The sequence below is a fragment of the Falco cherrug genome, chromosome 7 (genome assembly GCF_023634085.1).
Source record: "Falco cherrug isolate bFalChe1 chromosome 7, bFalChe1.pri, whole genome shotgun sequence".
Taxonomy (NCBI): domain Eukaryota; kingdom Metazoa; phylum Chordata; class Aves; order Falconiformes; family Falconidae; genus Falco; species Falco cherrug.
The window spans coordinates 45339416-45366670 of NC_073703.1; the positions used below are offsets into that span (position 1 = coordinate 45339416).

A 27255-nucleotide genomic window follows, 5' to 3' on the forward strand; every position below is an offset into this window, starting at 1 on the left:
ACCAAAACAAACCTTGTGCTGGCACAGTTCATGCACGTCTCCGCTAACCTTCACTGCTGGGTGCTGGGCTCATCTGGGTTCCCTTTCTATCCACTTTTTCCTTACCATTAATCTCTGTGGAAGAGAAGAAGAAATGGAGCTGAAAGACCAAAGATTTGCCTGGTTTATGGTTTTTAAAAACAAAATATAAACTAAACTAGAAACTTTCCCATTAACCTGTCTCCAACTTGTGCTTTAAGGGACTTGTGACCCCCTGCAGAGAATTCAAACTGACCTAATGTTTCTGATGCTCTCTTATTCTCAGAACACAATCGGGGCAGAGACATCTGCAATAATAAATTAAATAAAGACGTTGTCTTTCATATCTTAAGTCATCATGTGGGCCCTAAGCCTTGGAAAGTCAAACTTCAGCGCGTTTCTCAATTTAACATCCTGAGAGCCGGTGACTTTAGATATGCAAGAAAATTTCATACCTCAGAAAAAATGTCTTGCTTGATGATAAGCGTTTTAAAGATTATCTAAGAAGATTAATAGGATTATTTGATAACATGTTCTACACAAGGCAACAGTGAGAGGAAAGGCAACCTTAGCAAGGAGGACCAACACAAAAGCAGCAGAAAACCAATCAAATCCCTCAAGTGAGGGCTGAATAAGTTGGCTTAAGAAAAAACAAAGTGACAGAGTGGATTCAGGACTAGATAAAGACGCTTCATCATCACCTCTGCAGATGAGTCATTTTCCTCTTGGCAACATGAATACTGAATTGTATCAACAGCATCAGGACCAGCTTTCCACTCAGATCTAGTTGGTATGTCTCTGCTCTTTCCAGCCGCAACAGCCCAGACAGAAACTTTGACTGACAGTGGCATACATCATCATACTATAGTGACCTTTGGTACCCACTGCAAAGGAGACTCATCCACAGGATGGGTTGTTGATTTAAAACAAAGGAAAAGCAGACAGAGTAAGCACGACACTGCCAGGCTATCACTCGCAGTGATGCAGATAGAAATGCATTTTGCAAAGGACAGCTCTGAGTTTAGGCAGAACCAGAACTGCTATGCAAGAGAAGGCTGGAAGCAAGGAATCAGAAATAGGTCTATAGGTAAACTTTACACCTCTGTCCTGCTTGAAAACTCTACCTTAATCAACACTTAACTGAGGATACAAGTTATGTAGACAACTAAATGTCTGACTTTCAGTAGAGACCAGTTACACTGAAAATGGCACAGCAGCCACAGTAAACAGGAGAAGCAAGAACATGTTAAAACATTTTGTCTTCCACACCGGCCTTAATGTCAAATGCAGCAGTTCATTTTGTGACCTGCACAGGCTCACCAACCCATTTCTCACCAGTCATCTCTACCACAGCAACAATTGAACCAGGCTGGACTGAACTGACCACATCGCACCGAGGAGCTCCACACTTCTGTGGCCTCTTGTGACTCCTCCTTACCTGAAGGACATCTAGCATTAAACACTCTAAACTGGCAAGTGCTTGCTGCCCTACACGGATGTATCTCACTCTGCCTATACAGAGACTTTGGTATATCAACTTCTAGAATGCAGTTCATATGTTTTTAAAATCAATCAGAATCCCTAAGCTCTTACAGAAGGAAACCAAAAATATTACTGCCAATCACCCATCAGACCTAGAAGCCTAGGTGACTGTCATACATTAAAGAAATTAAAAGGCTACATTTGACACAGTATATGCTATCTTCCCATCCCTATTTTGAAAGGCTCTGATTAAAGCACTCCTAGTATCAAAACTGGATTTATTTCAGGTTTTGCGAACAACAGCCTTGAGCTGAATGCTGCCAGCCTGCCTGCAGCCTTTGCGGAGATTAGGTTATTACCAGCCAACTATGAGAATCTTAAATCCAGTATTAATCCTAATTCCCATGTAACCACATCTTCATTGTACAGTGAAAGCCCGCTGTGCATGAACTTGCACATGCATTCTTCCATGTGCAATAATCTGTGTCAGAAATAACAGATGCTAAACCTCATGTATGTTTAAGAAACACATTCTGACCTTGGTTTCCAGAAAATCCCAGTAAAGGAGAAAGACTGGAGCTGGCGAAAAGAATGGGCCAAACTGGAATTATTTCCAGGAGATGATGGGAATGGGAATATTTCCAGCCTAAAAGCTTTTAGCAGCCAATAACAGGAGTTTTCAACCCTGGCTTGGAAGAAAACAGGATGTGTAGTCAAATCACAAGGACATAGAAGCATCTGTGACCCTGACCCCATAATGCTGCAGCAGTGCTGCCAGTGTCACATCCCCAGTACCAAACCGCTTGGATGATAACCACTAGGACTGCACAAAGCACTGCCCATCACCATGGTCACATTCACTTTGCCAGGATCAGTTTCTGAGGGCAAAAGATTCAACATTTCCTCTGAGCAAGCCCTCGTTCCTTTCTCCTCCTAGACGTTCCGAAGCCAGCATGCCCCATCTTGCCAGCCTCAGCTGCTGAGCCCCTGGGGATGGGGTCAGACCAAGGCAAGACCTTCCTACTGCCCACCAGAGCAAAGGCACGTCCTGCAATTCTTCATGTCCAAGTTGCACTGACACAGAATCACTACAAAAGCTTTTGCTAACAGCTAGCTCTTCCTATTGTAAATGCAGGGGAGCCAAAGTGCCATCCTGTGTCCTTTCCAACATTATTTTACACCAACTGCCTTTCAAACCCCATTTATGGCAGCCAGATTAGGCATGTCTTCAGCTTTCCAAGGCTTGCCAAATTGTCCATGGGCAAGATCAGGCCATTCAGTACCTCCTGGCATTCCTAGGCAAGGTACCAATCCTAGAAACAAAGCAGCTGAAGATGAGAACAGACTGCTGCTTGGTCTACTATTAAATGGGACAATTATAATTCAGTTTAAAAAAAAAAAAAGTTCTCACGTATTTAGAAAGACCTCAGTAATGTTTCCTGTGTTTAAAGCACACAGATTCATTGTAGATGAAAGGAACCTTTCAGGAAACACACTCCTAAGAGAACAAAAACGTGTTTGGCACCACTGCCTCTTACAGACAAGAGGACCTCCCTACTGGCAAGGGAGTCAACATCTGCTGGAAAAGGTAATTTATGTTTTTTTAAAGTAGGTACAATAATTGCTGAAAAACTCTATTTCCACCAACTCCAAATCAGCAGCTTGAACTCCCCAAACTAAAAATGTTATGAGATTTAGGGGCAATATTCTTTAACTGGAGGCATAACTAGATCTTCTGTCTGCTTGCAACTCGGTATTACCTATTGCTTGGTCACCAGGACACCCACGTAAAGGCCCCAATAAAGTCATGGTACACTGGAGTAACAGGAGGCTGTACATCAACTGAGCCGTGGTAGCTCCCTGAGATGTGTGCATGCTCATCTCCTGCAGCTGACGCAAGGTAATTTGATTTAGCAACGATAGAGTTCAGCTAAATTGTATTACCTTTCATTTGCCATGGGCTAAGACCACACACATGGACAATAACCACAGCTCATCCAACAGCTGGTAATTTGACTGACTGCCTGGCTTCTGGAATACTGCAGACTGGTTCATACACCTTTTTTGCCTAACTTTAAGCCAATGTTTGAACAAAGCACTTTCACTTTCCCAGAAGGTGTCCTGCCTATCATGCTGGTGCATATCCTGGGGCAAGGTGTCTTCAGTCCTGGGAATCTGGAAATACAAAGATTCTTGGTGGAAATAATTGCTGCTACAATGAAGACTGAAATCTCAGAGCATAACACCTCCAACACACCAAATCTCTGGATAGGAAAGCACACATATATCTAGTCTGAGCAAACAGGGAACTTTCCCTATTTACTGTCATGGGCTGGATCTCTTAAGACCCTTCTCACCTCAGAAACATAGACTAGTACATGCAAACAAGGCAACAGCTGTGAGATAGCAACTTGCAAGTTTTAGACTGTGGTTTCTGACAATAAGCATTTCAGCACTCCTCCTTTCCTCACTCAACCAACAGAAAGGAGAATTAGGGCTTTTAAATTATGCAGGTAATTAAAAAAAATAAAAGGAAGAAGCCAGAGATTCCTGTTCTATTCTGCATGACAATTACTCTCCCAAGGCAACCCTAAATAAAACAAACACCTGCACTGCTGCCTATCAAGGAGGGTGACCGAACCGAACCCCTTCCAAAAATACCCTTCATGGACCATGCCTGCATATCCCGCTAACCCTTTGGCCAGCCCAGCAACCTGCTTCACAGGCTCATCCAAAAGCCCAACTCTAAATGGCATGTTCCTTCAGAAATAGTAGAGGATTTTGTTTTGCATTTGTGTTTAATATTTAATCTGCAGAGATTAACTGCATACTTAATCACAGAAGCGACATTGATACGTCTTGTACATGCATTCCTCTGTAAATTCTACTTTTCCCACTGCCAATACCTTCTTCTTCTAGCACGGAATAAGGGGTTGTGGTGGAAGTATGCAGCTCAGGCTCCCTTCTCTTCACACATACAAAAAACCAAACAGGAACTGCAAAACAGTTGCACAGTTTAAGATTTTTGTCTGCAAAACAACTATGGACACAATAAAAGCTATCTATCTATGCATACAGTCCTAATTTTTCATGATTAACCAAAATATACTTAAATATTAATAAAATTTTATATAATACATATAATTAATATACTTAAATATTAATACTTAAAATATTAAGTAAATATACAAGAAAACAAGTAACTAAATTGAAGAACCTCCAAGTTACATTTTTTTCTCCCCCAGTAATCACAAACATTTCGGGGGGGGAGTAATTTCTTATTAGAAGGTATTGTTTGCAATACCTAAAGCCATCCATTAAGAAATGTAAGAATCTGAGAGGGATGAGTCCAGTGAAAACAGCCTTTAAGTATACATGAGATCAACAAGCAGATTGCAACTGTCCGTGCTGGGAAAAATACAGGGGGTGGGGTGAGAATATCTCTTCCTTCTCCCAAGTATATAAATATACACACAGTGTCTCAAAATAATACGTTTGCTAAAAGCCACACAGGAAATCATGGTCAACACACATACTAGAAAACTCACACACCCCAGCGCTTACTGTATTATTCACCAGCTATATCTTCATATCATTTAGAACAATCCAAGTCAAAACAGTTTTCCCCAAAATCAATTTCCCCAGCATCCTATCCAATCTAGTTTAGGATGCCCCAAGCAAAGCAATACCTCTTCATACTCATGCCGAATGAGAAAGGAAAATCCTATTCCACAGTCTCACTGCTATCCAATCCCTTTACCTTGCTTCATCCAGTGTCCTCCCAGTACCAACCCCAAACAGATCCCTGCAGCAATCCCTTTTATACTGCCTGCCCTTGCTCTTGACCCCAGGTGGTAAGTCTTGGCTATAAAATGGAAAACACTGATGCTTTTAAGATATGAAATAAGGTGGCAGCTAATATTTAACAGTAAATATGCCTTAAAAAAAATAAAAAACCAAAACATTGAAAGTTCACTGAAACCTGAAAGCCACAACCCTAATGGCAAAAATAACCCCACAGCTCAGTGATTTGGGCTCTCCAGGGAGCTGAAATTGCCTGGCTAGTCCTGATTAAAAAGATAAGCACAGACAGACCCATTGCTCTAAGATATTTCAGACCAGCTAAAGGAATGACCGAGTCTCATGGGTTTAATAACACTCACAATTTCAGTTATTTGTGTCGCCAGTTATCCAAGTATTTACCTGGCTCCAAAGCAGAACATGAACAGAATCTCTGTAAGAGTTGAATGAGATATTCCTAGCACATCAAAAACCTCAGCCCCAAACCTAAATAAATGGAATAGAAGTTCCTCACAGATACACATAGCATCCCCAGAGGACAACGCCTGCTTGCCTCCTGTGCAGACCAAACCAGCCCAGCTGCTTTGGGCAGCAACAGCAGCTTAGCCAGAGCGACACAGAGCTACTTCAAATACAGTATCCGCTCAGCATCTGAGAATATCATCTCAGCATCTCATCTTGCTGTCCAGGTCACAGCTGCCACATAGCAAACATAGAAAACACTCCGAGATGTGCGCCCACCTAAAGCCCACCCCTTCCCTTGCTTAGGATGGTGAGGCAAGATAGCCAGGAGAATCAGAATCAACTTGATGAAAAACTAGGGTAAGCAAACAGAGAACATCTGCACTACTGTAGGAGACTTGCATTCAACCTATCACAGGCCCTGTCTCCCAGGGCCCCTCAGGTATGTTCTTGACTGGATAAGTTGCTTTGTCAGTGGCAGAACTCCTCGTGCCCTGGCAGCCACACAGATCTCTTGCACAACAGAGGCATCCACAACTCTGGGGGCAAGGTGCCCATCCCAAAAACCAGGTGGGGAAGGACCAAACCTCCACACAGCTTCCTGAGTCACCCCAGAAGGGGGCTGCAAGAGTCATCCAGCCAGAGCAACCTGGTTCCAACTTCACTTTGGGTTTTTTGGGTGAAGGGAGCTCATTAGCCCTGCGCTAGCCTTTCCTGTAGGATGTTGGTTACCTGGCTGACCTACACCACACCTGCAGATAAGCTCAACAGAATGACTATATTATATTTAATATAAATAAATGAATTATATTTATATATGTGTATTTATATTAAATAAATACCTTATATAAATATATAAAAATTATTTATATAATTAATATAAATAACTGAATGAGTCTATTCTGATGGGTGATGATGGGTGCATCATTCTTCCTTATTACTGGGAGAAGTTGTAGTTAACAGATGAAAAGCTACCTAAAACTTAATTTCTGGCTGGACTGTCCTTTTGCCATTGAGCAACATTATTCTCACCGCCCCTCTGACAGCTTCATATGTTGAAAGGGTTAAAAAAGACAGCAGAACCATTAGCATTTTGATAGCTTTCCACACACATATAGCAAAAAGTCTTTAAAATTCATTGCATTGAAATAATCCTTCAAGTCTAGCATTTCCTCCTCAGCTCGAGGCAACCAACTGGTTTTCCTCCCTTTAATACCTTAATATAAAGCTCCAAGGAGTTCCAGGCTAGAAGTCTCAAATATGCTGAAGAAAAGCAGAGTCCTGAAGTTCAAGAGAAATCATGTAAAGTGTCTGGGGTTTAATTAAGAAACAACTATAGGGGCATCAACTTAGATACTGCAGCCACCCTAGAGATCCTGACTTCTGTAGATCACAGCTCACAACACATGCACACACTGTTTTCCTTCCAAAACGCTGAGCACACACAGCACGCACACACAGCACACACACCCCCCCGAATTTCAGCTGCCACAGAAGGTACGCACCATCTCTGAAGAATGAACAAATTAAAAACCTTGACCCTGATTCAACACAAGCTCAGGGACTTGAGCGCTCATCAAGATCAAGGCTGAATTTTTTAACACTATTACAGTCTCAAGAACAAAGCTGTGATTTTTAACTGCACAATTGGCATTAATACTCAGCAGCTCCACACCTGTGCCTGGGAAGTTTGGGGGGTTTTGGGTTTTGTTGGGTTTTGTTTTGTTTTGTTGGTGTTTTGTTGTTTGGTTGGGTTTGGGGTGGTTTTTTGTTGGTTTTTTTGTTTTGGGTTTTTTGGTTTTTTTTTTTTACAGTGTGTGCCTTTTTAACATCTCCAGAGCAAATCACTTTCTCAAGGAAGCACCCAGGAGTGCCTCAGGGTAGAGAAAGCAGCCATCTCACTTTGTGGCTTTGATTAGGATTGCTGCAGTGGAAACAGGCAAATGTTTCAGGACCACATCACTGCTCAAATACTGCTACATGGCAGGACTGGAGGAGTCACTAACTTGTTAAGGACTATTAGGCTTGACAAGATCCTCTCAACAAACACCTTTTTTGGGGTAAACAGTCTGAAAAAGCCAGTCTATCCAAAGAAAAATACTTGCTACAAACCTGTGCACACTTCTAAGAGAATTAAACAGGTCAAAAGTTGACATTCAGAAGGCAAGAGTAGTAAGTGCACTGCAGTACAATGTGGAAAAAAAAGAGGTTCAGATCCCAGGACCACAACCTCTAGTCTCTCATACTCTCATGCATATCCCAAACCACAAAATATTGACTATTTTGGCAGAGGTAAGAATTCCCACTGACCCCCCTAGTCCTTCCAAAACTTCAGAAGATCTTTGTTTCTGTATGAGAAACAACTACACAACCCTCCCCCCCAAAAAAATATCTACAAACAGAACTTAATTTACAGAGAAAAAGGCGTTCTATCCAAGTTTAGTAAAAGCACAATTAACACAGTCAAAAGAAGGGAAAGCCTTTGCAACATATCACTGAGCAATACAGGACATTTGGGTACAAGAGAACAGCAAAGCCAGCCATTTATTTAGCTAAGAAAAATCTTCCAATAACACTGGAAATATTCCCTTCCCATTTTTTAAACCTGAGATATATTTTAAAGGAGCAAAATTTTGATAGGTGCTATGAAGGAAGAGTCACTGGCTCTTCCTTAAAAACAAGATGTCTTATTTTCTAGTCTGTTACAGATTTCCAGTGATACCCTCAACAAATAATTTGGATTTCCCTTACATCAGTACAATGGGAATTGGTAAACAGGATTCTCTGCCTCAAAAAAGTACTACAGAGATACAATCCATTTGCAACCCTGAGATGTTCAGATAACATGGACCACGTGAACTCGATCAACAAGTGCCAGATAGTTTCTATTTTGTGTCACAGTGATTATCTGCCAGAAAAATTCTGAGCACTGGGCTCATTCTTGTAGGCTAGTTCAGATGCCTGCCCAATCTGTTCACTCAAGCACACTGCACTGGATCATTATCCACCAGTCAATCTCTGATTCATGTCTGGGAGTACACATACTGTAACAAATGCTACTAGCAACACGAATCCTCTTTTGAATGCATTTACAGCTATTGGAAGGGTGAGAAAATTACCTTATCACCAGTTTCTACAACTGCATCTGTTTCACAACCTCCTTGCTAAACAACAGTGTATCAGAACAAATCCTTGCTTTACTAGACAGAATTCATGACAGGGAAAAAAGCTCAGAGAGAGTAGAACAGGAAAGGGGAAGGAAGTGACAAATCTTCTCCCTGCAGAGTTACCTACAAAGCTGCAAGATAGCCAGACTCAGACACTCTTACATTTAATCATATTCCATTTTAAAAAATCAATGTTTGGTCCCACTCCATACCCTTGCACTTTCATAAAGAATCAAAGATTACAGCTGGAGATTGCAGCTTCATGCTAAAGGATAGTCTACAGGCATGATCTTGTAGGATACTAAGGGAAACAGATCCACTACATGGCTTCTTCTGGGCTCCTTCAGCTTTAAGTGACCAGTCCTAGACTGCAGCATTGAAGACCACAAGAATACAGCTCCAGCCACAGAAAGGATTTTGCAAGTCAATCTCAGGGAATACCTGGGCATGCAGCCTTGGTCTGGGTTATGGCAAACCCTCCACAATGCCAGCCTAGTGCAGTCTGTCCCTTCAACAGGAGGACTTTGCAGCACAGCTCGATCAAACATCTAAGTTCTCAACTTTCTGGAACTATTTTCACACTACCCTGATGTTCTTCAGTTCTCCATCCCTGATTCAGAAGAGGAAAAGTGTGAAGTCTTAAATCAATAGCTTTCTTTTCTCAATAAATATAATTAAATGTACAGAATATAGACATGAAATGGATGCAAAGAAGTCTGGTCATTCACTGATACAGAAGATGCAAACTGACTTTTGAGGGCAGTCTAGTCCTTGAAAAGGTCTCGCATAATTCCCAAATGTCAGCTATCATTAACAGCACAGTCTAAGCCTCTAACGAAAAGCAGCAGCTTACCTTCATCCTCCTGGGGATCTAAGGAACCTTAGCAATCGGCCTCTTAGAGGTTCCTTTAGATGTTCCTTTAATGACTGTAGCCAGAAGAAGCAAGAGGCAGAAAGCTACTGATATTTCAACCAAAGACAGAAGACAGACTTGATAGATTTAAGAGAAATATTTTTTTCTTAGATCAATTTTTTGTGAAAACATATTGAGAGATTAATGTCAGCTAATATTTGACAATAAGTATCGCCTTGCTATCACCAAAAAGCCACCATAAAAGCAAGGCTTAGGGTGTCTTTATTTGTTCTTTCCAATGTTCCGTATCTGGGGTCTGCATCTCTGCCTGGGGACAGGCACACTGGAGCTCATCTCACATCCAGGAGTGCTTTGACATTATACTATTTCCAGAGCTGACTGTGCGTAGTGGATTCCTCTGTGCTGCACCCATTAAAGATCCTGGTTCTGGTTCCCACTAGCTCAGCCCTTCTGCTGCCCCATGCTTCTGTGTGCTATAAACACACCTTATGCCTCCTACTTTAACTTGAAGAAGAAGGAGGGGTGAAACCAAAAAGGCAAGCTCAGACTCCTCATGTACCACAAGATGAACAAAAGTCTTCTTAAAACAGGTTAGCAGACTATCTGAGGATGCACTTGGCTTCTTGGAAACAGGAAATTCCCGTTATTTAAACCTCAAATACACAGCAAGGGCCTGGAATGTTTTGTCTTTAAGAGGAGTGGTTTGTCTTTCTCTACGCAATGATGAAGTTTCAAACCCCAGCCTTCCTGCCACCCCCCTGGTTTTAAAAGCAGGGGGAACAAAATACAAAGGAAAGGCAGAGCGGCATTCTCATATGATCATAACTGGCGTGTGTACCTCAATTTTGCAATCCCACCTTTTACAACAGAGGGAGCCCCAGAAAGCTCCCTCAGCAGCCAAGCAGCACACAGCACAGCAGGATTCAGGAGGCTGAGCTGCTCTGGAACAAGCAGAGCCAGGGGCTTTGGTGGTGCAGAGAGAACCCACAGAGAACAAATGCCCTGGCTAAGCACGCACCTCGCTTATCCTGGCTTTTTTCCTGTTATCGCCTCACTCTCCAAGGACAGTTAAGAAAGGCTGAAGAGAGGACCACTTTCCTCTCCTCTCCATAAAACAGGGGGAGAGAAGAAATGGGAAGAAAGAGATCTATTACTGAAACCATGGGTTACCCCTGCCTTTGCTGATCTCGCTGCAATCAAACCAGCAGGAGAGTGTTTCATCCTGTTCCAAGAAGCTCCTCTCTTGCCTTAAGCATTATTTTTCCTACCCTGCCCAACAATAATGTCCCAGGCACAAACATACCAGCAGCGCTCAGCCTTATTTTGCTTGGCTGCTTAAGGTGCTTTTCTAATAATATTCCTCAGAGAAAGCAGGGACTCAAGGGCTATATAGCCTTGTACAACCTTGACCCTGCCAAAATACACCAGCAGTGCTTCAGGGTCAGTTGCTCTTCTGTGACTGCCATGCTGATTATTTTGCCAAGACAGCAAGGCCACTAAAGACGTAAGGACACCTTAGCTTAAATTTCTCATCCCACCATGTTTTCTGAGACTTAAAATATTTTTTCGTTTCACATAGGGATGAAGGTTTGGAATCCTTCATGCAAAACCCCATGTGCCCTAGAACTGCAGTCCTGTGGCTAGGTCATGCATTTCTGGCAGGTAGGAAACCTGCTTTCAGGACCCTGTTCTGGATTTGTGACAGCATAGGTGAAAAACCCAAACCACTTGGCTCCTAACCAGCATCTCTGCTTTGACTAAGAGATTCTATCCCAAATGTGAGAAATTCACCCAAGGAGAACTGAGTGAAGACCAACCCTTTCCCACAAGGCAATACTGGTTTCAACAAATCAGCATTTTCTGCAGGGAAATTTTTTCCTTGAAAAACTCCCAGCCAGTCCTAGCCTCAAGTAGTAAGTAGTGTGGTTTCTGCTGAAGATACAAGCCTGGAAGCAACCCACATCCAGCAGACAGGTTCTGCTTAGGAACAGCTCGTCTCCCCTAAGTAGGGCCAAGCCAAAACCGTGGTAGAAGAAACAAATAAGGCTTCCTGAAGTTTGCCCTGACACTTCAGATTCTCTCTTCTTCTACTAAATTAGTAGCTTGTATTATTAAACAGAGGAAAGGAGATGTGGTGGGAAAGCCTCACACACTGAATTCCTGTTCGCTTTATTCATTCCTTAGGCTGTGATTTGAGACAGTAAAAATGTTGCTGATGTCCAAACGAACATGTGCAACATAAGGTTCAAAGGCTAACCTGTACTTTATGTGGACAACTTCACGCACTGGGGCAGACAGTATCTTTTTCTTCTGTAACTCTAGGGAGAGGTAAATCTGTCTGAAGAGGGAATTAAAAGAAAACATATAGTAATATCACAGATGTCTCTCACAGTTTGTCTTGCTGATTTAAGACACTTCCTATGAATTGGCTTGAAAGCATCTCCAAAAGTAGAGCCTTCTTAAACTATGTTCTCCAGAAAAAATGCTTTTCCCCCTCTAAACACAGGATTTTAGATTCGATACAGGATTATCCTATATAGGTCACTAACACTCTGTGGAAACCTGTGTAAGAAGGGCTATTTAGATAAATAGCTCTATTCCCACATTAAATTTTTTGGCTTCTGTTCCTTTATTGCTAAGAATATTTCAATTGAAACAACATCTTTGTGCCTTTGAGGATCTCTGCTCCTGCTGCCACTTCCCTACCTGGAGCTATAATCCTGTGCTTGTCACAAACCCAGTCACTGCTGCAGAAGTTATTACAGCTACAATCTGCAGATTATAGCAACTTTTAATAGGGGATAAGCAGCAGGAAAAGGTGAGTTTAAGCAGCAAAGAACTTGGTGGTTCAAAGAGCTCTATTATTAATATTTATTATTTTTAAGTGTTCACTGAGTGCTGTAGAAGATAAAAGAACAAACTGAAAGCAAGAACCAAGGAATAGAGTTCATATAAGATGAGACAACGGGAGAGCATAAAGCATGAGTGTCTGGGGAGAAGGGGAGCCAAAGAAGAAGTAGTAACAGCAAGGGAAAAAAGCCACACCTTTTATCAACAAGATGTTCCTAATAGTACGAAGTATGAAGAGAATTAAAGAATTCCTCAGTGTCTAATCAGAACTGTTCCCCATAGGGGATCTTCTGAGCATTATTGGCATATCTTTAAAGACTGGAGCTTTGATCATAAAAAGCAAGTATGTGGTGAGGGGGAATGGAAAAACAACAAAAGGAAATGCAACTGCATCACCCTGTGGTATGAGGGCAAAATCCAGCCCTGGATAGACACTTTACAAAGTTCCAAGTAAATCCAGGTCCTCCATCATAGGCAAATTCCTCTTCTTTCCCACAAACCCTTTGCCTCTGCTGCCCTAGAAGGACTCACAGTTGGTACTTCTCTTCCCTAACAAAGATGTAAGCTTTTGGCTTACACCACTTGAAACCTTCACACTTTCAAACAACAGCCCATGATGCTTCACAGTTCCAATGCACTTTACCGAGATTAGCTAACAAGAATGTTCATCATACCCACATGCTGAGGGTACTGTCTTCATTTTCACAGCTGGTGAAACAGATGCTCAGAAAAGCGCTTTCCCAGAGCCAGAGAGGCTCTACAGCAGGCCGATGGCAGTGACGCTGGCAATTGCACACCTCTGTTCTGAACAGTAAAATCAGTGATAGGACTTGGGAGTGAGAGTCCAGTCCCCCCTCCCAACGCCCTCTGCTCCCCAAGGCCAGCACAGAGCTTCAAAGCTGTTCCCAAAGAGCATCATGTTACAGAAATACTACAAGAAATCCACTACCAACTGAAACTTGGAACTGTCTGCAGCAGCATTAACAAAGAAAATTAATGGTTTTAGACTAAACTCTGCCACTTCTCCTGCCAAGCTGTCCCTGCTGTAGTATCAAAATATGAACACACAAAATGCAAAGCATCAAACCTTCTCCATTTGGCTGGGGGGGGGGGGGGGGGGGGGGGGGGAGGCGGGGGGGGGGGAGGGGAGGCACAGAACAAAACCCCCCCAACTCTTAATCCAGCCACTCTCCGGGAAACCCTATTCTTTCTTAATCACATCAGACTGTTATTCCTGACTGATGCTTCCCCTTAACATCCCCATAACAAAAGAAGAGAATCTGGTTTTAATTGGCAAAGCATCAATGTAAACTGAAATTCTTATCAGTTTGGAAGGGTTTTTTTTTCAAGGCTGTGAACCCAGAGTCATTCATCACATCAGCAAGGTAGTACATTGTCAATTCTCAGGCTGCCAAAGCAAAACGTAGGTCAAAGATGTACTGGTGCTTCCAGCATTGTACCTCAGGCATTTCCAGAACTAGCTCTCAGCTTTTCCGGTATCTTATTCTGAAAAACATCTTGGTACAACTCTAAGATCCCTGTTACATGTCTGTGCTTCTGTCATATTCCCATCAGAAGCAAAGGCTTTGTTGATCAACAAAAACTAAGTGCCTCATTCTAAGCAGCTCCGAGAATCCCCTCTGACATTAACAAGAACAAAGGGCAGTCAGAAGCAGTTAAGAAATACATCAGACAAAGTCCACCCCTCTTTAGAACATTTTGAGACATTCAATCCTTTATTCTCAATTACTCCTTACACATGTCCATTGTGGACCCACCACATTATTACCCCTACTAAGCCCGACCAATTATTATCAGCAAGACTGATACCAAAAAACATTCTGTTTTCAAATAGTTACAGAAATAAGTACATCAACAACAGTGACAGTGACTCCCATTCCAAATCCATTGAATTTGCATACCACTATCTCATTTACCTTGGCAACGGGTTTTGAGAAGTTCATCTGAAAGGTACCCACAGGTCCTGGAGACTTCCATGAGAAACAGGTTCTCAGTGGGTCTGAGAAAGCAGCCCAGTACAGGCATGTGTCCTCTGTACAAGAAGATCTGGTTCTCTTCGCTCCACAAGAAAACGAGATGTGCCATCAAGTGAGCCAAGAACAAACCCTGTCATTGCTTTCCCAGCATAGCGTGTTCCAGTTCAGTGCCCTGTGAGGTCCACGTCTCAAGAACAGGCAAGATGCCAGGCAGTTCATTTAGACCATTTTTTCCTGAAGAAGTGTAGACACTTATTTAGTGCAATCCTTATTACTCTAAAACTCCCTCCTCATAGACTCTCATACACCAAGCTTTTCACAAGGAGTAAATATAGTAACTGTTTCCATAATAACATTAAAAATACCCCAACAGATTAAATTCAACAGATGAAACAGGGCCATAAATATGTATGTCTAGCAACATGACCAACATCACCCTTCCTCAAACTGGGCATTTAGCCATGAAAAAAAGCTGCTAGCATTACAGTTTTATTGCTGAGCCTTATGAGAAGCATAAAGCTGCAGAAACAGTCAGCACTGTAACCGTGCACAATATAGACAATCTGAGGTGCAGCCAGGGCCTCTGAGCCCCTGCCAGGCTGTGCCTCTGACCCACAGTCAACAAGTCACCATACAGTCCCATTCCCCATTCCGTTCATCTGTTGATGGCTTTCCAGACATCTGGGGTGGCACAAAATGTATTTAAGTCTCTTTATGACTCAAGTGAAAAGTCTGAAAGAATATGAGCTATTATTATCTCTGTTATACTACGTGAATTTTCACATTAGCAGCTTGATTCAGTTCCACTTTCCCAGGATCAACCACCACTGTAAGATTTTGTCCTGACACTAACTTCACAGATGTCAGAAGTAAAGAGGATACTGGCTATACTGCTTCCAGAAGACTAACTAGGGCAGACTCCAGATCACACTAGCCACCACAGACACTCCAAGAAAGTCCCTCTCTAACATGGCTATGCACCAACTAAATGAGGGAGACGGAAGGGCAGGAACAGAGATGAATTCAACACAGTCAATCAACAGCTGAGCAGAGCAAACTCAGACCTAAGCCCTAATCCACAAATTCATGCAGCCCCTTTAATATTCACAAAACCAGGCACATGGATGAGATTCTGTATCAACACTGTTCATTTAGTCAAAAGCATCCTCTGTTTCTTCCTGAAGTGATACACTGTTCTAAAAAAATGTGAACTTCATTTGGGTTTAAGAACTCACTCTTCTACAGTGACCTTACAATTTATTTCTCAAGTAGTTGGAAACTTCCATTTTAGACCAGGTTTATTTAGTAAGTATATAGCAAAGGGAACATCCTGATGCTAAAAGAAGCCCCAAAGGACAAGAACCCCCAGGGACTCACTAATCCTTGGAATCCTTGTTGGAGGGACTACACAGGCAGGAGGAATGCTGCGCAGAACAAGACCCGTACTAAAATCCTGTGATAGTCAAAACCCCACTTCCACCATCTCCAAGGACAATGACAAGATACTGGTTTTGGTTTTCTTTTGACTGAATTTGGTAAAGGTAAACTGACACCACATGAATACCCTCAACTGTCATGTAATATGCACTGTGTATTAGTCCACCAAACATGAAGCATTCACATTAGGCATGTGGTCATCCAAAGCTTCTTGTATCAAAAAATGTGCAGAGGCAATTCAGATGGGGGGAAAAGTCACACATATACAACTCACCAGGATACCGAGCCTCTCTCCCTCTAGCCTGAGGAAGACCAAAGAAGTACAGCACCTCCAGCACAGCTCCGCTGCCCTGGAAGAGTACACGTTGCTTCTTACAAACTCTGGGAAAATGGAAATTCTTCAAGCCCATTAATAGAGAACAGGAGGTGGCAGAGGTGCAGAAGCAAATCCCATTTGGGGTTATTTTGTAAGAGTAAAATATTTTTATCATTTGTTTCTTTAAATCTTTTCTGTGCAAAAATGAATAAAAACACACTGACGAACTGGTTTACTGCTGGTGTGGTTAACAAAAGAAGATCAACACAACACTTTCCTATAGCCACTTTTTTCAGTCTCAGACAATTTATACTAAATCAGCGCATGACAGACCTTTACCAATGCAGAAACGATAAACAGCAAAGCAGCTACTAAACGCTCCAAGGCAAGATATCAGAGAGGTGGAAGAGGAAGAAGAAAAAAAAAAATGTCCCATCAACTAATCGGTGGGCACTGAATTCACCTGAATCCTCTGGAACTATGGGATAGGATAATTCACGCACCATTTTTGAAACTCAAGACTGTAAGAGCCATGAAAAGAAAATAAGAAATGGTGTAGGGGAAGGAACAGACACAAGGGGAATGCTGAACTGTGCAGTCATGAGCAATAGTAGGACCAAATGCAACGCAGCTGTCACATCAATTACAAATGAGATAGCAGCGACCATTGGAAAGCAAAGCTCTAGACATCTGGAACATATGCTTATATGAAATACAATTAAAGTCCAGTAGTCTTCCCAGTGCTGAGAAGTGATGGGACAGGAGGGGACAACACAAAACATTTAAGGAAGTTTTAGAAGGAATAAGCATCTTTGGGAAGAACAGAAATGTCTGGAATGATTTTTCTGTGCAACATTTTTCTTCCTTCATTTGCTACTTCCATTTAAGATTAACAATCATTCCTAAGGAGAAAAAAAAAAAAAAAAAAAAAAAAAAAAGAGAGGGGGGGGGAGAGAGAACTCCTAATAAAAAAAACTTAAAAGGGAATGAGCGATTTCATATCTCAAACAGCTCACTCCTATTCATCTTGGGGGAGAAATACACAGGCTTTGTCCTTTCGTGCAAATGCACTACTTGGTTTTGGTTTTGAGTCACTATTTTAAAGTGAAAACCAAAGACCGCCACTTCTGAAAGCAAGTTACATTCCAACCCTCACTGTACTACTTGTGCTTTTCTCTCAAAAAATACAAGCAAAATGGATCCAAAAATCTGTCCCTTGCATTTCATTGATAAGTCAGTTTAAGCTAAACAAACAAACAAACTAATCATGCTAACATTAGTCACAAAGTCTTGAAAAAGCAAAAGTAGGGATTGTCTTGCAACAACACCCCCAAACAAGGACTGCTTCTGCAGCCTTAGCCTTACAGGATTAGCAAGGAGTATAGATATTTATCTGTTTTTATTATAGCTCCCAAACAGACCTTGGACCTACTACCACCTCATGCAATGACTCATCTTCAAGATGTCAAGAACTATGCACTACCTCACAAAAGTCTCCGAATACAAGTTGGACCACCATCTGCTTATTTAGATACCTTAAGCCTCAATTTTGTAGCATCTGAACTTCTCTTTTCAAGTCCTTCCTCATCTAAGACCCACGGCCTCATAAATCCAGTAGCTTCTGTTCCCAGAGCAGTGGTGTCTGTTTTCCTGCAGCCTGGTGAGAACAGACAGGGCTCAAGATAATTAAATAAAAACACAGGAACTGCATTATTTATTTTAAAGGAAAACATGTTTTCTAGGAAGAAAGTCCTTTATTTGGGCAAATCTGTAAGCTGTTTATCAGCTTAAACTCATTATCTGCCCATATGGTTTTAGCACTGTCGGTTTTTTTTTTAAAAAAAAAAAAAAGGGTATGCACTAGCTGATGAAATGTCATCTGCCCTTATGCCAGAAACTAGTGTTTTTGTACTGACGTCAAATTAGGATCCTTGCCACAAGTGGAGGGCTACCATAAGGATAGTCATAATATTTTAATTATGAAGGGACCTTACAGAAGGCAGCAAGAAAGGCAGAGGCAAAGTAAGAAAACCCATTCACAAAAATACAGTCACTTAATTAACTTTTTGCCTCCTGTGCTTTAATTCTTTTTGTCCAGGGAGGTGGAGTGGGAAGAGAGCATCCTAACTGAAAAAGAAAATTTAAAAAAAAAAAAAAAAAAGAGGACAGGAGAACAAGATGCTAGAGCCAATAAACACACATCAAAGCATGAGATGGCTTTACTTCAACTGCCTACAGTATTCAACCTGGGATAGATTAAGGCAAGATAAAAGGTACTAAGAGGGAAAATACTACCCCTACAGCAGTGCAGACCCTCCCTCCCACTTGCTCAGCACTAATGCCCAGAGAACACCAAGATCCCAGCCAGCTCTGTTGTGCTGAAAACAACAAGCGCACACGGTAGACCTAGTTTTACAGAAACCCCAATCTGTCCACCATTGTCTGCTGGCGTGGACTAGCTCCACACAGTGAGGTGGCTTGAAGCCCTTCCTGCTCCCCCGTTGAGCTGCTGCAGCCGAGCAGGAGCTGGGTTTATTGATTCTGTGAGTCACAATTAGCCATGGGACACAGGACCAAAGGTTTAGCACAGGACATTAAACCTGACTGTCTGAGCTGTCAGCTTGGTTATTCCAAGGAGACAGGAACAAATTGAAGTCACAGTAACAGATGTTTCTCATGTTTTATGAACTGCAATATTATTCCTGGTTACAGATACAGTTTCTGCCTTTTAAAACAGACCTGCAAGGCTGCATGCATGAAATTATTTGAATTAAACAATACACAGGCAACTTGGCAAAGGACTTAAGGATAGCTCAGCATTTTCATACACACACAATGATTCCCGTTCCCCTTTCGCCCAGCCCCACCCTGAGAAGTAGAATACATGTTAAAGCAGCCAAAAATGAGATCACACCAAGATACAGTCATTCGTTGCCATCAGCTGAGGAGAGGATGCAAACACTCAGACCACTTCTCTTGTGAAAAAACACACTCAGCCTCCTCTTCTTCATTTCCACTGTGGGTAAATCAAGTTGCTGGGATCCGTTCTAAGTTTTAAGCAAGCCTGGAAACGGAAGACTGGTGTTCTTCCCAGGATGTCTCTACCCTTACACCTCAGGGGGAATAAAGGGATTTCCCCATAATTTACAAAGGAAATCTGAAATACTTACCCTGTGCGCGAAAGCCACCCCCAAGTTCATTTTGCTCCTCCGGTACCTGCGAGGCAAGCGGAGGGGCGGCCGGCGCTACAGAAGCCGGGCTGGAGCCGGGCTGACACCGCACGGCAAGAAAGCCCCCTCGTGGAAACTGCCAGCATCACCCACCGAGCCCGAGCCCCCCCGGCCCGGCCCGGGCAGCCCCCGAGCGCACCCCCGGCTCCCCGTCACCCAGGGGATCTGAACGGGTGGTCCATCTCCATCCAGCCCTGCCCCGAGGGTGTCCCTGCATCCCTCGCAGGTCGAAACCCACGACTCAGGTGGCTAAGCCCTTTGTGGCAAAGGTCTGCTTTGCAGAAAGGGTGGGACAATCAGTAGAAATTTTACCTTGGTTTTGCTGGCAGTCTGCAACATCTCAGAAAAGTTCAAGCTCTTCCTTTCTTCCTCTCACCCTGCTATGCTTAAATTCATGGCAACTGTATTGCATGGTATTTTAGCTTAAGCCAACAAAAGCTGTACCTCAGCCACAACAAATACAGAAACATTAACTGCCTTCTAGGGAGGGTCAAGCATTTGAATCATTTTAACATACTACACAAACACTTCAGCAAAAGCAGATGATAATGAAGCACATCTGCACATTACGCTACACAGTCAAATTTGAAAGATTCCCCCCAAACTATGAAAAAGTTCCAGAATGTGCCTATTTCTCCCATTGACTTTGCTATCGTGCTCTCAATTTGTACACTTCTGAGACAGAACAACTGCTGCTCGTTCACAAAAGCACTAAATACCAAAATAGGTGCTTGACTGGTAGAATCCATCAGACACTTGGATACACCCTGTTGAATTAAGACAACTCTTTAATAACTCTACACACTTTTAACCCACTAATAAAAATCCAGGGCGAGCCTGCACTCACAGTTTGCTACATATTCCCAGCCAGGCACAGAGCCATCTCCAGCACACTTCTGCCCAAGTAGCTTTGGTAGCCACTGGCTATTCAGTGAAATACGTGCCTAGAATCTATTAATTGTGTTCAGATCTTCTTTTACTATAGAAATCCAGGCAGTAGTCAGGCTGAGCTAAGTAACTGCTGAGAGAAGTGCTAAAGAAAAAAAGGAAATTACAATTCTCAGACTTCACAGAAAACCACCCAAGTACAATGCATCTGGAAATGCTGTTTGCTCACTCACTAGAACATTTCAATACAAAAGTTATGATAAAACTTTAAGTGCCCAGCTGCAGAGTTTATAAAACCCACACATCTCTGTGGGCTGGTACCTCACTAACGTGTTGTTGCAGCTGTAAATCTCGATTAGAAAGCGGGGACTGGCCCAGGGTGGCAGGACTGCAGTTTCCCTACCAGCCAAGTGCGAAAGAGAAAATTCCTACCGGACCAAAGTCAGAAGCATGGGCTGCTCTCCCACCTTCCTCATCCAAACTTGGGGCGTGGGGGGAGAGGTGGGTGGCACACCCCGAAACGCTACAAACGTAAGGCGGAGCGCTCCCAGGCACAGCCCCGGGCACCCCGCGGCTCCTCCGCTTGCCTTTACAGTATGAGGGCTCCCGGGGTGCGGGGTGGGTTTATAAAAGGCAGAAAAACCGAGGGCAAGCTCGGAGCCACCCGAGTACCTACCACGAGAGGCTCCCCGGGGCCCGATCCCGGAGACGTGCTACCAGCGGAGCGAGTTCTGCTGGCTCGGACTGCGGGGGCGCGTCCCCGCCAGCCCTCTTGCCGGGGAGCGACCCGGCAGCCCCCGGCCGGCGGGCTGTCAGGCGGGCTGGCACCTCAGCCCCGGCAGATTCGCACTCCCAGCACCACGCGGAGCCGCGGCGCTCCCGCACCCCCCGTGAGACAACGCGGCGGCGGGGGCGGCGAGCCCCCTCCCGGGGGTGTCCCCAGCCGGCATACCCGCTCGCCCCAAGGCACCGGGAGGGCGGCGCGGTGCCAAGCCGGAGCCGGCACCCCTGGCGGGGGAACGGGACCTTCGGCAGGGCTGCCCAAGGAAAGGCTGCCGCGCTGCCGGGGCACCGAGAAGCGAACCTCGGCCTGTTACCTGCCGGCGACCGCAGCAGGCTCCCGCGGCGGCGGCTCCCCGGGGACAGGGCGGGCGGGCGGGCGGGCGGCTCCCGGCGGCGCTGGGCTCCCACTGCCGTGCGCGCCCCGTGCCCGGCAGCCGCGGAGCGCCCGAGCCGCCAGCGCAGCCGGCTCCACCTCCCGGCCGTGCCCCCTTCCCCGCCCCCGCCCGGCCCGGCCCGGCCCGGCCCGGCTCAGCGCAGCCCCGCCCGCCTCGGCTCGGCCCGGCCCCGGCGCCTGGGCGCGCCCCTGCCCGGGGTCCGCCGCCCCCCGCGCCTCCCGCGTCGCCGCCTGCCCCGGCCCTCGCCGGGGAAGCTCCCGGGTGGCTGGGCCGGCGCCGCCGCAGGCAGCCTGGGCACGGGTCCCTCGCTCGGCGTGCCGCCGCGGCGGCTCGGCCGTTTCGGGGGTGCGGGAGCGGCAGGCCGAGGAGGGCGGTCCCGGGGCGGCCAGCCTGGGACCCCCGCGCCGGCGGCGAGGCCTGAGCCCGCCCGGCGTGCAGGAGGCACCGAGGGAAGGGGCGCTGCCGGCTCCCCGCTGCGGGGTGCCCCCCTAACACCCCACGGGCTGCTGAGGCGCCGGGGCGATCCCCGGGGTGCAAAAGAAAAAGAAACGGGGAAGGTGGGAGGTCACTTGTGACCAGTACCTTAGTGGCAGCTGCCTAAACGCGTGCAAAGATCTGTCGGAGAAAAAGGCTTTCAAAAACGTGTGCCAAAGCGAATGAAGATCCCATATTTGTGACACGGGAAAAGCCAACCCGGACTTATCCGGTTTCCTAGAGAAATACGTCTCTGTGCGTGCCAATAACTTCTGATCCAGTTAAACAATTTTAACTGTTTGACAACTACAAACTTCAGAAAAATAGGTAACTTTGTAGAAGAGGTTATCTCTTCTATGCCTCTTGCACATAGGACAGCTGTATCCCAAGTCCAACAGCCTTCAACAGACACCAGGTACTCTACAGAGGGGGTTCAACTCAGCTAACCCCTATGGAACCCCCACTTCACTAATCCTGATGCTCAGAAAAGTACTTGCTGGGTTGGAGGGAAAGAAATTGAGGGAGGAAAAAGTGTGCAGATGTAAGGCTGTTACTCTCAGTTACAATCATTAGCTCAGGAGCAAGGGCATGGGTTAGTACGTTGGGCGTTGTACTCACATATAACAACTGAGAGAGCAATCCTTCAAGGGCCAGATCCTGCAAGTAGTCCTATGCAGATGTGTCCTTGTGCTGATAAGAAGTCCTGTTTATTTCACGATGCTCTACAAGATGAGGGATGCAGATCTGGACCCCCAAAGCTTATTAGAAGAACAAGAGACAACAGGAATGTCTAACGGTGCAGCACAAAGGAGAAAAGATGTGCTAGCATCTCTCTTTAAATCTCTGCTAATGCCTCATGTATCTGGTAATGAACACTTATAAGGCTCCCCAGGTGCAGATATTTGTTGGGGTTGGCTTTCTTTTTTTTCCTAACCTGATATAAAAATAGGGAGATAGACATAGAATTTAACAGTTATGGTCCCAAGTCTATTTCTGTGTAACAGCAAACTAGATTACACAACCAGGTTGTATTTGTAATATATGTTTTGTTATAGTCTATTGCTTAAGACAGGCAATCATTTCAAGGTCTGATATTTTCTTGTAATGTTTGTGCCCGTGTTTTTCCATTTCTCTTTCACTATTCATTTATTTGTGTCACAGCATGATCCTACCTCTCCTTGGTCTTTGTGGCAGAGCAGGGGATTTCCATTTCTTTATTAGACACAGTTTGACACGAGGTAATAGTCATGTTCCTCATTTGATTCCTTTGCAAAGGACTCAGAGTGCTATTTTCCAGCAGACTGGCTTGTCATACCCCTTGAGCAGCAGATCGTGGTTCTTGCAGGCAGAGATTACATTTGTGCTCTGCAGACCTGTCGAACTGGGCTCTGTTGGTTCTCTCTCCACAATCCCCTGTAACAATCTCACACATTTACCCCTGCACTGTCACAGGACCATTTCAGGACCCCACATGCCAAGCAATTTTGCTGTCTACCTGGTGAACAGAACACAAAAATGTGTATCTGCCTAGCTGCCCAACTCCTACCCCTGTTTTGTGGCCTAATGCACAGATCTCATGCGGACGGTTTCTAGGAAACTCAGTGGTCTTAGTCCTGCCCAAAACACCACAGTTTTAAACAGCTCCACATTCTATAGATAAGACCCCCGTCCCTATCAGGGACACTTGGCATTTTTACAACAACTGCCCCACCCCCACCCCCTTCCAGTGACGACATTATTCTAATATTTTGGAAAAAAGTACAGGGCAACGTACCCTAAGACTTATATGTGTTTTCTGTTTTCCATCCTGATTCTATGAAACTGTTTTGTAAATGAACAAAAGTCAACTATATGTGACCCCAGCTTTCAAATCTTCCACATGCTCGCATAGACACAATAGTGCTCTTACATGCTCAACTGTGCAATTTAAGGGGCCGCTATTGAAAATTAGCTTCCCAAGTTTATAGTGCTTTCACTGTCATGAAGGAACCGCTTTGTGAATCCCAGCCAGCACTGAACTGAGTTTTGCATTTAAAGCTGGGATTTACATTCTTTGTTATGTGTAAAGGATATAGTATATCCTCTATGAACTTAAAGCATAACAACCTTGATTAAAACCAATTTTATGATAGATAAACTTGTGAGAGGGCTTTTTTACTTCATTTCTGAAAAATACATCACGAAACTGAAATCAGAACAAGGAAATAGTTCCATGGTTTAGCCCAAAACACTAAAGCTACTTTTTCCTTTTCAGAAGTGCCTAGAGCTGCAGCCCTCCAACTGTCCCTTAAATATTACGTCATATTTATCATAATCCAAATAGTCTCTCCATTACAATTCTGGTAGGCTTGAGTTTTCAGAAGCAGAAACTACAATGTTGGGAAGCCATGAACAAATTGGGGCAGGTTCCTCACCAGTGTAACTGTATGGATTTTGAGATAATTGAATTTCACTCCATACAGCTAACCCATTAGTTAGGAACCCTTTCCTGTCTGTGTTTCACATCTCGGTTCTCAACTTCACAGTTTCCCTATTGCTTCCTTCCCTGGCCTCCCCACCTCTCCTCCCACTTCCTTTGCCTTCAGACTGCTCCCTTTCCTTTCTTATTATTTTCTCTCAGTTCTACTAACATCTTTCCCAATTTAAGGTGAAGGTGGATAAAGCAGGAATCCAACTACAGTCCAGCTTGGCTGTGGTTCCTAGCACTGGACTGGCACACAGCACAACTCATTGTCTAGGCAGATGGGCAGAAGGAAACTCTCTGGCATCTGTGTGCTGGAACCTGAGTATCAGACTGTTTCCAGATAACCATGGCACATTCCTGGAGCAATCTGTGCTCAGCAGAAATCACACCATGTTACTAACTCTGCTATGAGACTGAGTGGCACTTCTGAGAGCACAAAACAAACAAGGTCTTAGCCACAAAGAGCTTAAGATGACAAACTGACTGTCTGAACCTTATCACCTGCTCCCGGACAAAGACAGCAAGGTAAGCAATCTTGTTTTTCCAAAATGTCAATCACTTGTAGTGCTAACCAAAGTTACACTGATCAGTATGCTCTCTCATCTGCATCAGACTTGCTTTCCCAGGGCCCCTCCATCAGGCCTGGGAAAACAGCATGAGAGGGGGCAGTTGATGCACTGATAGTGAGAAGCTTGTTCAAGCTTCATTATTAAAATCATAATTAAAAACTTGCCAGTGTATTTTTCAACCCACCTTTGCTTTCCCAGGCTCAGTTGGGAAAACTGAAGCTAAATCGTTTATGAGTTGGTTTCTTTGTCAATATCAGCATTTCCCAATCATTTTCATGCAAGCAACAACTGACATTTTGGAGAAAAAAATATCACAGCCCCTCATACAGCTTTGCCATGGTAATACTATTTTTTTTTTTTAATCAAGAGCTAAGCTGCATTTTGAATATTCGTTTACACATTTATTTTTCCCAACTTTGTTTTCATATTTATTTGATCACATGGTAACATACATGTATGTTTTTCTGAATTGAAAAAGCATGTTTTTTTCATTCTTTCACATCTGACCTCAACTTCTCAACGTCTCTCAGACCCACAGACCACAATATGGGAATCAGGCTTCTAGGGCAAAAGACATGCACCTATTGAGATTATCCAATCCATGAACAACACTTCATGCTCATTGGGATACTCAAATAGACATAATTTTCCTAACTGCTTTCCTGCCCACCTCCCTCCTTCCTCGTCTTTGAACGTGCAAGATTACACAAAAGAACTGGCAGTGGTGTCTAAAACCAAAATTGCAGAAACAACAATTGAATGAACCCTTGGACTCCGCCCAGAAAAATCTCAATTAAGAGAATTCGTTGTAACAATTTTAATATTCAGCACTGAAGGAATAATTTTAAAGCAAAATGAGCATATTTAAAATGGTAGCCATCTCCACTGCTAACAACAGGTAAAACTGTATATTATTGAACTGAAAAAAAATTCAGAAACAGAAAATATCCTGTTGGCTGTTTGCTTTTTTAAGTTTCCTAAAACGGAGCTTATGCCAGACCCTCAAGATTTCTAACTGCACACCCTTTGAGAAAGTTCTCAATGTTCATATTTCTTCTGAAATTTGCAGGTGAGCTTTTTCTGTACTTCTTGAACCCTATATGGAAACAAACTTTGTTTCCCACAATCTTTTTAATAATTTGCACTAAGGACAAGCAAAATGGAGGCCCCCATTGTACCAGAAACCACCCAGTCCCTTTCCCCTACACATTTAAATACAAGAGAGACAAATACAGAGGAACAGTTATCCGCATTTACAAATAGGAAGTTGAGGCATGAAAAATGAATGCTGAAGGAGTACTGGAGGTCTGTGGCAGCTACAGGACATCACCTAGGAGATCCTGGATCCCAGAGAGGTGCTTTACTCATCCAAACATCTATGTTTTGATGCCTCTAGGCATTTGCATTTGCGTTCCTTTTGTAATACAAAGGGAGGAGGCTCAAACGAATTTTTAAAACTCCAGCTGGTACTAAAATCCTGAAGGTATTTTCGTTCTCATAAGATTTTATAAAGCACCTCTCTCCTTAAAAAAAAAAAAAGAAAGCTAACAAACATAGCTTCAGGGTTTACTCTTCCTTGAGGTGTTCTAATTAAATAACACTTTATTGGACAGTTATAAGTTATTCATTATTTTTCTGACAAAGATATGTTATGTAGTTCACAGATATCTACAGAGAAAAGCCATAACTGCCAGGGGGCAGATGGAAGCATTGAAAACTTCACTTCTGACAACAGTTAGATGGTCACCCTGCAATTTGTTTCAACACAGCCAGTTGTGTTGCCATAACTTGTTAAACATCTGCTAAAAACATATGGAAGCCTCCTGGGGGATGTACATTGATACCATTCATCAAATTATTTCACTGCTTCCCTTCTCCCCAGATGACTCCCTCCAGAGAGGCAACTGAAGCAAAGGATTCTAATGTCTATATGTAGAAAGGGATCCCTAACCAGAAAAGTGGTGATAGCTCCCTTTGAACCTGGGAGAAGGTGCCATCCAAGCAAATTCTTCTGAAGCACATGTAACATGGTTAAGGAGAAAAACAAA

At 43.8% G+C, this 27255-nt stretch overlaps 1 protein-coding gene across 10 annotated transcripts in view; it reads right to left on the reverse strand.

Annotated features, from left to right (window-relative positions):
* Window positions 1–27255, reverse strand: part of TSPAN18 (tetraspanin 18) — a 166803-nt gene that overhangs the window by 102236 nt on the left and 37312 nt on the right. The window contains exons 1-2 of one of the 10 annotated variants that reach the window (XM_055715437.1): window positions 21620–21775; window positions 13–114 (exon numbers count right to left, since the gene is read on the reverse strand). The exons of 2 other annotated variants lie outside the window; for them this stretch is intronic. The gene's annotated coding sequence lies outside the window, so the exon portion shown is untranslated. Of the gene's footprint in view, window positions 1–12; window positions 115–14591; window positions 14614–19946; window positions 19970–21606; window positions 21778–22282; window positions 22367–27255 lie in introns of those variants that run through there. 7 more of the 10 variants (XM_005446943.3, XM_055715444.1, XM_055715443.1 and 4 more) reach the window with 7 other exon arrangements.